The sequence below is a fragment of the Primulina tabacum genome, chromosome 7 (genome assembly GCF_025594145.1).
Source record: "Primulina tabacum isolate GXHZ01 chromosome 7, ASM2559414v2, whole genome shotgun sequence".
Classification (NCBI taxonomy): Eukaryota; Viridiplantae; Streptophyta; class Magnoliopsida; order Lamiales; family Gesneriaceae; genus Primulina; species Primulina tabacum.
The window spans coordinates 798,448-810,153 of record NC_134556.1 but is presented as its reverse complement, the minus strand read 5'-3'; the positions used below and the strand labels follow the sequence as shown (position 1 = coordinate 810,153).

Genomic DNA, 11,706 nt, shown 5'->3' with positions numbered 1-11,706 from the left:
CAAAATAACCTCTCTGAGGATCGATCTCGTACTTACGAAATATATTACTTGCAGACAACCTACACTTGGATGAATTTTTATTTAAGTAGTAGCAAGTTTTTGGCGCCGTTGCCGGGAAGGTATAAATTAAGTTTATATTTGTTAATTATGTTTTATTTATAAGTATTGTGTTGTTTTTTTTTTGTATGAGTATTTGGAGTCGAAAAAAAAGTGGTAGACTTATTCGAGTATCTGAAAATAATTTAAACATGGATGATAATTCAAATAATCAAGATAATGATAATAATAATAATAATCAAGAACATGATCAATTAAGAACACTTAGGCACCATATGAACCCTATTAGAACTAGTGCCCCATCTTGTTTAGTTTTTCCTCCTGATGCATCTAATTTCAACTTCAAACCTCACATTATTCAACTTTTACCAAATTTTCATGGCTTAGATTCTGAAAATCCATATTTGCATCTAAGAGAATTTGAGGAAGTTTGTAACACTTATAATGATCAAAATTGTAGCATGGATATAGTTCGATTAAAGCTTTTCCCTTTTTCTTTAAAAGATAAAGCTAAAACATGGCTACAAAATTTAACATCAAGTTCAATAAGATCATGGGAAGAAATGCAACAACAATTTCTCAAAAAGTTTTTCCCTTCCCATAGAACAAACTCTTTAAAAAGACAAATTACAACTTTTTCTCAAAAACAAGGAGAAACGTTTTATCAATGTTGGGATAGATATAAAGAATTACTTAATACATGCCCACATCATGGTTTTGAAACATGGAGAATAGTTTCTCACTTTTATGAAGGTCTAATACCTAAAGATAGGCAAATGATAGAATTCATGTGTAATGGAACTTTTGAAGATAAAAACCCAAATGAAGCTATGAAATATTTGGATTCATTAGCAGAAAATGCTCAAAATTGGGATAATATAGGCACAATAGAACCACCAACAATTAAAAACAATAATTCAACAAATGGGGGTGGTATCATGCTACAAAAGATTGTCCAACATTACCTTCATTTAAAGAATGTCTCCATGAACAAGCAAATTATGTTAACAATTATAAAAAAACAATACTAAATCCTTTTTCACCATCATATAATCCTGGATGGAAAAATCATCCTAATTTTAGTTGGAGGAATGATAATAATGCACAACCGTCACAACAATATTTTCAAAATAACCAAAATCATCAAGGTTATATTCCTTATGTTACACCTCCAAGAAAAAACTTTGAAGATGTAATTCATGCATTTATCCAAAAGCAAGAGTCTATCAATATTCAAAACAGTCAATCTATGAGTGATTTGAAAGAAACTCTTGCAAAATTTGCATCTGCACTTAATATTCATGAAAAAGGAAAATTTCCATCTCAACCTCAACCTAATCCTAAAAATCAAAATCAAGAATTAAAAAATGAAAAAATTGATCAAATAAAATCTGTTATTACCCTTAGAAGTGGTAAAATAGTTAATGATCCATGTAGTAATGAAAACAAGGATCATTTAAAATCAAAGAGTAAGGATGATAATCCTGATACTTTTGAGAATGATGATACCTTAAATTTTAAGAATAATATGGTGAATGATAAATCATCTGAAATAGTAAATAAGTCAAATAAACCTCCACCATTTCCTCATTCATTAACAAATCATAAAAAACAAAAAAGTGATTCTGATATCTATAAAGTTTTTAAACAAGTGAAGATAAATATTCCATTATTAGATGCTATTAAACAAGTACCTTCTTATGCAAAATTTTTAAAAGACTTATGTACGGTAAAGAGAAAATTGCATGTGAAGAAAAAAGCATTCTTGGCTGAACAAGTAAGTTCTATTCTTCAAAATAATTCTAGTTTAAAATATAAAAATCCTGATTGTCCAACAATTTCATGTATTATTGGAGAAAATAAAATTAAAAAAGCTTTGTTGGATTTGGGAACAAGTGTGAATTTACTTCCTTATTCAGTTTATGAAAAACTTAATTTAGGAGAATTAAAACCCACTTCTGTTACTCTCTTACTGGCGGATAGGTCAATCAAAATACCTAGAGGTATTGTAGAAGATGTGTTATTTCAAGTTGATAAATTCATATATCCTGTAGATTTTATTGTTTTGGATACACAACCAATAGAAGTACATAATGAAATTCCAGTAATATTGGGACGACCATTTCTAGCAACTTCAAATGCTTTAATTAATTGTCGAAATGGAATAATGAAATTGTCTTTTGGAAATATGACTCTAGAACTTAATGTGTTCAATTTATGTAAACTACCAAGTATTAATGAAAATGAATATGATAATGAAATTGAAACAATTGTGGAAGAAAATATACAAGAAGAAAACTTAAATCAACAATCTGAAGTTTTTTCAATAGAAAGTTTTGAGTCTAAAACTAATTTTAAAAAAGATGATAATACAAAACTTGAATTAAAAGTTTTACCATTAGAATTGAAATATGTATTTCTTTGTGAAAATAAAACATTTACTGTTGTAATTTCTTCCACTCTTTTGCCAAATCAAGCAGAAGATTTGATTAAATTACTTAAAAAATATAAAAATGCAATTGGATAGACTTTGAAAGATATAGAATGTATGAATCCTTTAATTTGTACACATAAAATTCACTTGGAAGAAAATGCTAAAACATATCAACAACCACAAAGAAGGTTAAATCCATATATGAAGGAAGTTGTTAAGAATGAAGTATTAAAACTATTAGACGCTGGAATTATCTATCCAATTTCAGATAGTAAATGGGTAAGTCCAACACAAGTAGTACCTAAAAAGTCCGGCATCACTGTTATAAAAAATTAAAAGGGAGAGTTAATACAAGCTAGGATTCCATCTATTTGGCGTCTGTGTATTGATTATAGAAAATTAAATGATGCAACTAGAAAAGATCATTTCCCACTACCATTTTTAGATCAAATTCTAGAAAAAGTAGCAGGAAATTCTTATTACTGTTTTCTTGATGTGTATTCGGGGTATTATCAAATACCTATATCATTAGAAGATCAAGAAAAAACTACTTTTACTTGTCCTTTCGGAACTTTTGCATTTAAAATAATGCCATTTGGTTTATGTAATGCTCCGGCTACTTTTCAAAGATGCATGTTAAGTATTTTCAGTGATATGATTGAAGATTATGTAGAAGTTTTTATGGATGATATAACTGTTTTTGGAAACTCATTTGAAAATTGTCTTAAAAATCTAGAAGAAGTATTAAAAAGATGTGAAGAAAAAAATCTTGTTTTAAAGTGGGAAAAATGTCATTATATGGTTAAATCTGGGATTGTTTTAGGACATGTGATATCTGAAAAAGAAATTGAAGTTGATAAAGTCAAAGTTGATGTTATTGCTAATTTAACATCACCAAAAACGGTCAAAGAAGTTCGATCATTCTTGGGTCATGCAGGATTTTATAGAAGGTTTATAAAAAATTTCAGCATAATATCTAAACCAATTTCAAATCTTTTAACAAAAGATACACAATTTGAATGGACTCATAAATGCGAAAATGCTTTTTAAAAAATTATTAATCTTTTAGTTACATCACCTATTTTACAACCTCCAGATTGGTCTTTACCATTTGAATTAATGTGTGATGCAAGTGATTATGCTATAGGAGCTGTGTTAGGACAAAGAAAAGAAGGAAAACCTTATGCAATCTATTATGCTAGTAGAACCTTAAATAGTGCCCAAATAAATTATTCAACTACTGAAAAAGAATTACTTTCAGTAGCATTTGCATTAGATAAGTTTCGATCTTATTTAACTGGTTCTACTACTATTGTTTACACCGATCATTCTGCCATAAAATATTTATCAAATAAACAAGATACTAAGCCAAGATTAATACGGTGGATTTTATTGTTACAAGAATTTTATATTATAATTAAAGATAAAAAAGGAAAAGAAAATGTTGTAGCCGATCATTTATCTAGAATAATGACTGAATCATCTCATAATGAAATACCAATAAATGAAAATTTTCCAGATGATCAGTTGTTTTATGCTACTATTATGCCCTGGTTTGCTAACATTGTAAATTTTCTTGTGACAAATAAAATGCCTTCTCATTGGAATTCATAGGATAAGAATAAATTCTTGATAGAAGTTAGAAAATTTTATTGGGATGATCCTTACTTATTTAAGTATTGTCCTGACCAAATTTTTCGACGATGAATACCCGACAATGAAGTAAGTAATGTTATTAAATTTTGTCATTCTGAAGCATGTGGAGGTCATTTTTCATCCAATAAAACAGCTACAAAAAACTTACAATGTGGATTTTATTGGCCTTCTTTATTCAAAGATACGCATTTATTTTGCAAATCTTGTGAAAACTGTCAGAAGATGGGATCAATTTCAAAACGAAACATGATGCCTTTAAATCCAATCATAATTATTGAAATATTTGATAGTTGGAGGATAGATTTTATGGGTCCATTTCCTATCTTTTGGATATACGTACATTTTAGTCACTGTTGATTATGTTTCAAAATGGATTGAAGCAATTGCATGTAAAACTAATGATCATAAAGTTGTTATAAAATTTTTAAAAGAAAATATTTTTAGCCGATTTGGAATACCTAGAGAATTAATTAGTGATGAGGGAAGTCATTTTATAAATAAATCATTTTCTTCTTTGTTAAGAAAATATGGCATTACACATAAAGTTTCTACCCCATATCATCCTCAAAGTAATGGTCAAGTTGAACTTGCAAATAGAGAAATAAAACAAATTTTAGAAAAAACAGTTAATCCAAACCGAAAAGATTGGTCTTTAAGATTAACTGATGCATTATGGGCATATAGAACTGCATTTAAAACATCATTAGGTATGTCACCATATAGGTTAAGTTTTTGGTAAGCATTGTCATTTACCGGTTGAACTTGAACATAAAGCTTATTGGGCAATTAAAGCATTTAATATTAATTTAGATGATGCATCTAAATTAAGAAAATTGCAAATAAATGTACTTGAAGAATTAAGAAATGATGCATATGAAAATTCAAAGATTTATAAAGATAAAACTAAAGCCTTTCATGATAAAAATATTATGAGAAAGTCATTTGAAATTGGACAAAAAGTTTTGCTTTATAATTCTCGTTTGCATTGTTTCAGGTAAACTAAGATCGAGGTGGTCAGGACCATTTATAGTCAAATTTGTTTATCCTCATGGTGCTATTGATATTGAAAATCCTAAAAATAATGACGTGTTTAAAGTTAATGGGCAAAGACTTAAGCCTTTTACAGAAAATGAAATTCTTAATAATGAGTTTATGCCTTTATATGATCCACAATAGTTGTTTGATATTTTCATTTTGTTTTGCAGATTCTAGTTCATTTCCCGGTTAAGTGGCGGATAACGGTACTCCGTGACTGTTTAAGTCGGTTTCTTCAGTTTTCCCAAAATAATTGAAATATATATAATAATAACAATATGGATGTGTGTATTATAAATCTTCGTAAATATTTTGCTTGTTTACCTGATAATGCGTTGAAAAAAATTTATAAAGCTAGATGTGAGCGGCTAAGGTTGATGATGTCATATGGCATACCGAATGATGCCCGTTTGATAATTGAAGCAGAAGTCCGATTGGTTGGGGAAGCAAGTGAATTAATAATAAAACATATGCCAGGATTTGGTAAAAGCACATATGCCAAAAATCGAAGAGCTAAACGTATAGGTGGATGTCATAAATGTGCAAGGTGGACTTGTAAGGGAAAATGCAAAAATGTTGGAATGACATCAATGAATAGAGAAGATAAAATTTTATTCATTAAGAATGGTCTGAGTAAAGAGCCTTTGGATAATTTACTAGAGGTTCTTGATACGCATTCTAGTGGGTATGTGCAAAATGAACTTCTTAAACTATGGTGGCAATTTCAACAGGAGGAATATCAATATGGACGGTGGAATCAGCCTTACAAAGATCCTACTGTAGTAACGCATATCTATTTAGATAAGTAAATATATATACACAATTTCGTCTTGGGAATCTGACGTTAAAAGACCATGTTTGCCAATTTATAAGAAAATTGGATGGGAAGCATATCCTCGACTCATAGAAGGCGTTGAAGCCGTTACTGAACGTAAAATCAGAGTAAGATGTGAGCCACAATCACAACTACGTTGTATATATTTGTTTTAATTTTTTCATTATTATTTTCTTTTAATAATAATAATTTCTTGTTCAAATATTGACTTTTGGCATGTTACGCTTATAAATTCATATGTTGTGATCTAACAATTACAAAAAACATATTTCTCAACATGTCAACGTCCACTGGTAAGTAAAATAAAAAATATTTGTGTATTTTGTGGATCTAGTGCAGGAAAAGATTCAATTTATGAAGAAGTAGCAGAAAATCTTGGAATAACACTTGCTAAAAAAAAGATTCATTTGGTATATGATGGTGGTGAAGTTGGCCACATGGGAAAAGTTGCAAAAGCTGCGCATGTAGGTGGAAGTGAAGTTTTAGGCATTATTCCGATTACCTTAGCCTATCTTACAGGACCAACAATAGGAGAAGAAATGAAAGTGGACAACATGTATGAACGAATTACTCAAATGATTGAACATTCAGATGCTTTCATTGCTTGGCCAGGAGGTTTCGGTACTTTGAAAGAAATATTTCATACTGTTTGTTGGGCACAATTAAATATCCACAATAAGCCAATTGATTTGTTAAATGTTAACAATTATTATGATAAACTGTTATCGTTTCTTGATGATGTTGTGGAACAGGGATTTATTCCATTAGCTTCGTGAAGGATGTTAGTTTCTGCTACAAGTGAAGGTGAACTTATTGATTTACTGCAAGGATTTAGTCATGAACCAGATCCATCCTTATCTCAACTTAATTGGCCAACATCCAAAAGTAAGAAAAGAAAATTCATGTGATGCTAAACTTGTGATTCAACGGTATGTTTTAATGTTTTCTTTAAGGTATGAATAATTTCTTCTTCTTCTCCTCTTAGTTTTTTTTATATAAAAATTGAAATATATACTTATATATAGTAATAATAATAATAATTTTTAGTTCAATGTCGAGTAAGGTGTCAGTAAAATGCACCTGAGACGCATTAGTTAATAATTATTGGAAAATCACAATACACTAGATTTTAATATTCATTATATTCAAAATACAGACTAAAAGAAAAATTAGTTTTTCATATGTACCAATTTATATATATTTTTGATCAATTAATATAAAATATATAATAGATGTGTTCATATATATATATATAATTGTATGTGTTTTCAAATAAAATAATTTCTAAAATTTTTATGAGAATATAGTTAAAAGATATGGTTTGTATGGTTGTTAACATGTATAATTGAAAGAATTCTTTTGTAAAAGTATAATATATATACTCACACATCTTTTGTGAGTGAGTGGTGAGAAATGAGAAAACAATTAATAAACTTTTATTGATTATTAAAAAATGGTTAATTACAATAATATAACTCCCCTAAAAAAATATTTATTGAAAAAAGAAAAAAAAAAAGTAAATATATAACGGACTGCAAAATATTTTATTCATTGTAATTTTTTTAGATTTGATTGATGTATTATCAATGTGTTCTAAAAACATCAATATTGTGTTAAAAAAAAAAAAACAAACAAACAAAAAGATTTGTTTGTGCTAGATAAGTTTCAAAGGTAGTCGGATGTATCCGTTATATAAATGTTTATATATATACATATATATATATATTTATGGTAGAATGTTTGGATAAAAAATTTTATATTATTGTAAAATTTTACAGTCACGTTATTTAAAAAAAACAATAAAAAAAGAAAAAAGGGGGATTTTATTCTTTGTAAATTTTCCTATTTTGTTTTCAATATTAGTTTAATTAATTGTCTGCTATAATACTTAGCCTTTTTTCAATGAGAGTTAATATTCATTCCAACTCCATGAGTGAAAACTAGCTATTCCTTAAACATTTTGACCTGAAAGAATATATGAAGTTGAGGCTTTTACAATAATATTCTTGATAGTGTACATGTTATGGTGGGTGGTGTGAATTATCTTTTTGACTATATTATTATAAAAAATTTAGAAATTTAAAAAAATTATATATATATTGTTAATTTATATATTATGTAAAAATAAGAATAATAATAAAAACACATCTAATTATATATTATTATATTAAACAAATATATATATATATATATATAAATCGGTATATGATTTTGTTTTTAATAAATATATTTGTATTTGAATATATAAAAGGAATAAAGAATCTAGGTTGTGATTTTTCGATAAATTTTATTTCTAAGGGACTAGTAATAAGATAGTGTGGGGGTGTGATGAAACTTAAAATTAATAATTTATTATATGTTAAAACCGTGTATTTTAAAATTTAAGTTTCATTAAAATTATAAAATTATGTTATTTTAGTATTGTTTGTTTATATTTAATTGTCTTAATAAATATGTTTTATTTTCAGGTTTTCTACGTGTTGGTAAAATAATGATAACTCAAGCTAGAAAATTCAAATGTAGGTGACTCAAACATGTTTGGAATCATTGAGAAATTATCTACAACTTTGCAGAAGACATGACTGCCTAAAAAGTTCATTAAGATGATCAAATTGTGCAAATATCAAAAGGAGGACAAATTTACTTTTACTATGCCAGCATATAGTAAAAAAATCATAACTATTTCAATATTTAACCAAATGAGGTGAACCAAGTGACCAAATTCATCTACAGACAATTCCCCACATGTTTTCCGTTTTGAACAGAGTCAAATTCGGTAATTAAAGTCGTGGAACAAAGCATTGAAAGAAGGGACATGGAATTGAACTTGGAGGAGACAAAGAATACTATTGCAACTACATGGCATTAATAAAAATTTTGACCCTTTCTCTCATTTGACCTATAAATAGAGGCCTTGTGCTAGCTTGAGAATCATTCTATCTCATTGTAAAATATAGTGTGAGTGTGTATCAAAGTTCTAAGTTCCAATATATTTTCTTTCATGTTCTCAACTATGAGTGATATTTTAGTGTTGATCAAAAGTAAGCTTATGGCAAGCTAAATCTATTATGTCAAGGTGAAGAAGATGCATTCTTGGTGAAGTAAGATTGTTTATATTTTGTATATTCTTTCTTTATTTCTTTTCATTTAGCTAACTTATTTTTATTGTAGGTATAAAAATGAATTATTTGTTGTTATCAATTTACATCAAATGCTTGATACCATTAAAGTGGTTATCTTGATTTGTTGTTTAATTTTGATACAATAAATATTTCATCACTTATTATTATATATATATAGATAAATATATATATATATATATATATTTATATAATAATATCATAATATTTCGTTTAGACGATAGCGTGGCTCTGCCGGTTGATCTAAATGAAATATTATGATTTAATACTAACATCTAACATTTACTTTATCGCAACTAACTTTTATTTTTCGCATCTAACTTTTACTTTCTCGCAACTAACTTTTACTTTTCCGCAACTAACATTTACTTTATCGCAACTAACTTTTACTTTACCGCAACTAACTTATTAAATCAATATATTTCATATAGGCAATAGCGTGGCTCTGCCGGTTGTTCTAAATGAAATATAATGATTTAATTTAACATTTACTTTATGCAATTATTTATTTATATAGTTATAATTATAATCATAGGTACCATATATAAAATATCGATTAATTCAGTATTTTCTATAGTGGAAATTATATTATATTATGTGTGTGTTTAATTTTCTTGGAACCATTATTTATGGTGGTTTCTTTTGTTTTACTTTTAGTTAAACAATATTACATAAACCAAGAATAAATCCTCAAGCCTTGACAAAATTTATAATTTGTAAACTTCATTCTTGCATTTGGTAATCTATAAATTAATAAATTTAAACTCAAAATAACCTCTCTGAGGATCGATCTCTGACTTACGAAATATATTACTTGCAGACAACCTACACTTGGGTGAATTATTATTTAAGTAGTAGCACAGGCACAGATGCTTGCAGGTATGACGCAGTTTTTCGCACGCTTTGCGAGGAACCAGACTGCAGTAGACGCCGGGGAGAGGCCTAGACCGGAGGCAGTGTATGAAAGATTCTGGAGGATGAATCCGAAGGAGTTTTCGGGTACCACTGACCCGATGATAGCGGAGGGATGGATTAAGTCCATCGAGGTAATATTTGATTTCATGGAACTGACCGATGCAGATTGGGTCAGGTGTGCCACGTTCTTTCTGACCAGGGACGCTAGATTATGGTGGTAGAGTGCGTCAGTGGCAGTCAATCTGCAAGTGTTGCCTTGGAATGGATTCAAAGAGGTTTTCTACTTAAAGTACTTCACTGAGGAAGTACGCTCTCGCCTAACCAAAGAGTTCATGACGTTGCGTCAAGGGGATAGCAGCGTGGCGGAGTTCGTGAGGAAAATCGAGAGGGGGTGTCACTTTGTGCCCCTGATAGCTAATGATGCCCAGGGGAAGCTGAGGCATTTTATGGATAGATTGCGGCCGATCTTGCGCCGTGATGTGAGAGTAGCTAGTCCTACTACCTATGCAGTTGCCATGTCCAGGGCTTTGGCGGCAGAGCAGGATCAGAGGGATATCGACGCCGACCGACAGGGCAAGAGGCCCTATCAGGCTTCACAGCAACAGCAACAACGACCTCAGTTTAAGAGGCCGTTCCAGGGGCCGCCAGGGAAGAAGCCATATCAGGGACCGTCAAAGGGCAAGGGTCCAATTCAGCAGCAGAAAGCTCCTCAGAGGCCGGGAGAGTACCCGGTGTGCCCGAAATACAACCGCCAGCATCCGGGGCAGTGTTTGTATGGGTCAGGCAAGTAGTGTTTCAAATGTGGGGCCAATGACCACATGCTGAAGGAGTGCCCACAATGGAAGCAGCCAATTCAGGGCAGAGTATTCGCCATGTATGCATAGAAGGCGAACCCAGACACGACACTTTTGTCTGGTAACTTATTTAATTCGGCACAGTATTAAATTTTTGCCTTGCGTGTTGGAATTTTATTTGGGATTTTTAGTGAGCTAGTAAAATTTTTGAGTGACTTGGGATATTAATTTCTACTATGCTTGAGATTAATGTTAGAAATTTTGGGGATATAAGTTTTGTGTTGTGCTAACGTCTCTCAGGAAATATTTTCATTAAGAGAATTGCTACTCAGGCCCTGATAGACTCCGGGGCCACCCATTCATTTATCTCGGAAACATTCGCTAGTCACTTGGATATCAAGACCATTGGACTCGATGTGAGTTATTCAGTAACTGTCCCATCAGAGGAAGAAATATCAGCTACTAGCGTGGTCAGAGACATCGATCTCGAGCTGCAGGGCCACTTCGTGTATGCAGACTTGATAGTGTTGCCAATGCCGGAATTCTATATTATTTTAGAAATGGACTGGCTGACGAAGAATAGGGTCTTGATTGACTTCCTAGAAGAGATCAGTGCTAGTAAGACCTTTGGGTATGGAGCAGTTTCTCTTCGAGCCAGCTAGATGGAGGAGTTTCCCTCGCATGATCTCTTGCATGCAGGCGCAGAAACTTATTTCCGAGGGGTGTCAGGCTTTCTTGGCCAGCATCATTTCAACACCTGACATACCCACTCCGTCAATATCAGATGTGTCAGTAGTCAGAGACTTCCCAGACGTCTTTCCTGACAATGTCACAGGTCTT

At 30.6% G+C, this 11,706-nt stretch overlaps 1 non-coding gene and 1 pseudogene across 1 annotated transcript; one reads left to right on the top strand and one right to left on the bottom strand.

Moving 5' to 3' along the window:
* Positions 1-664: 664 nt before the first annotated feature.
* Positions 665-775, bottom strand: LOC142552434 (small nucleolar RNA R71). The gene has a single exon (XR_012821766.1). It is a non-coding gene; the product is annotated as a small nucleolar RNA R71 (small nucleolar RNA).
* A 58-nt stretch (positions 776-833) lies between these two features.
* On the top strand, positions 834-6,089 carry LOC142552382 (uncharacterized; annotated as a pseudogene).
* Positions 6,090-11,706: the final 5,617 nt, after the last annotated feature.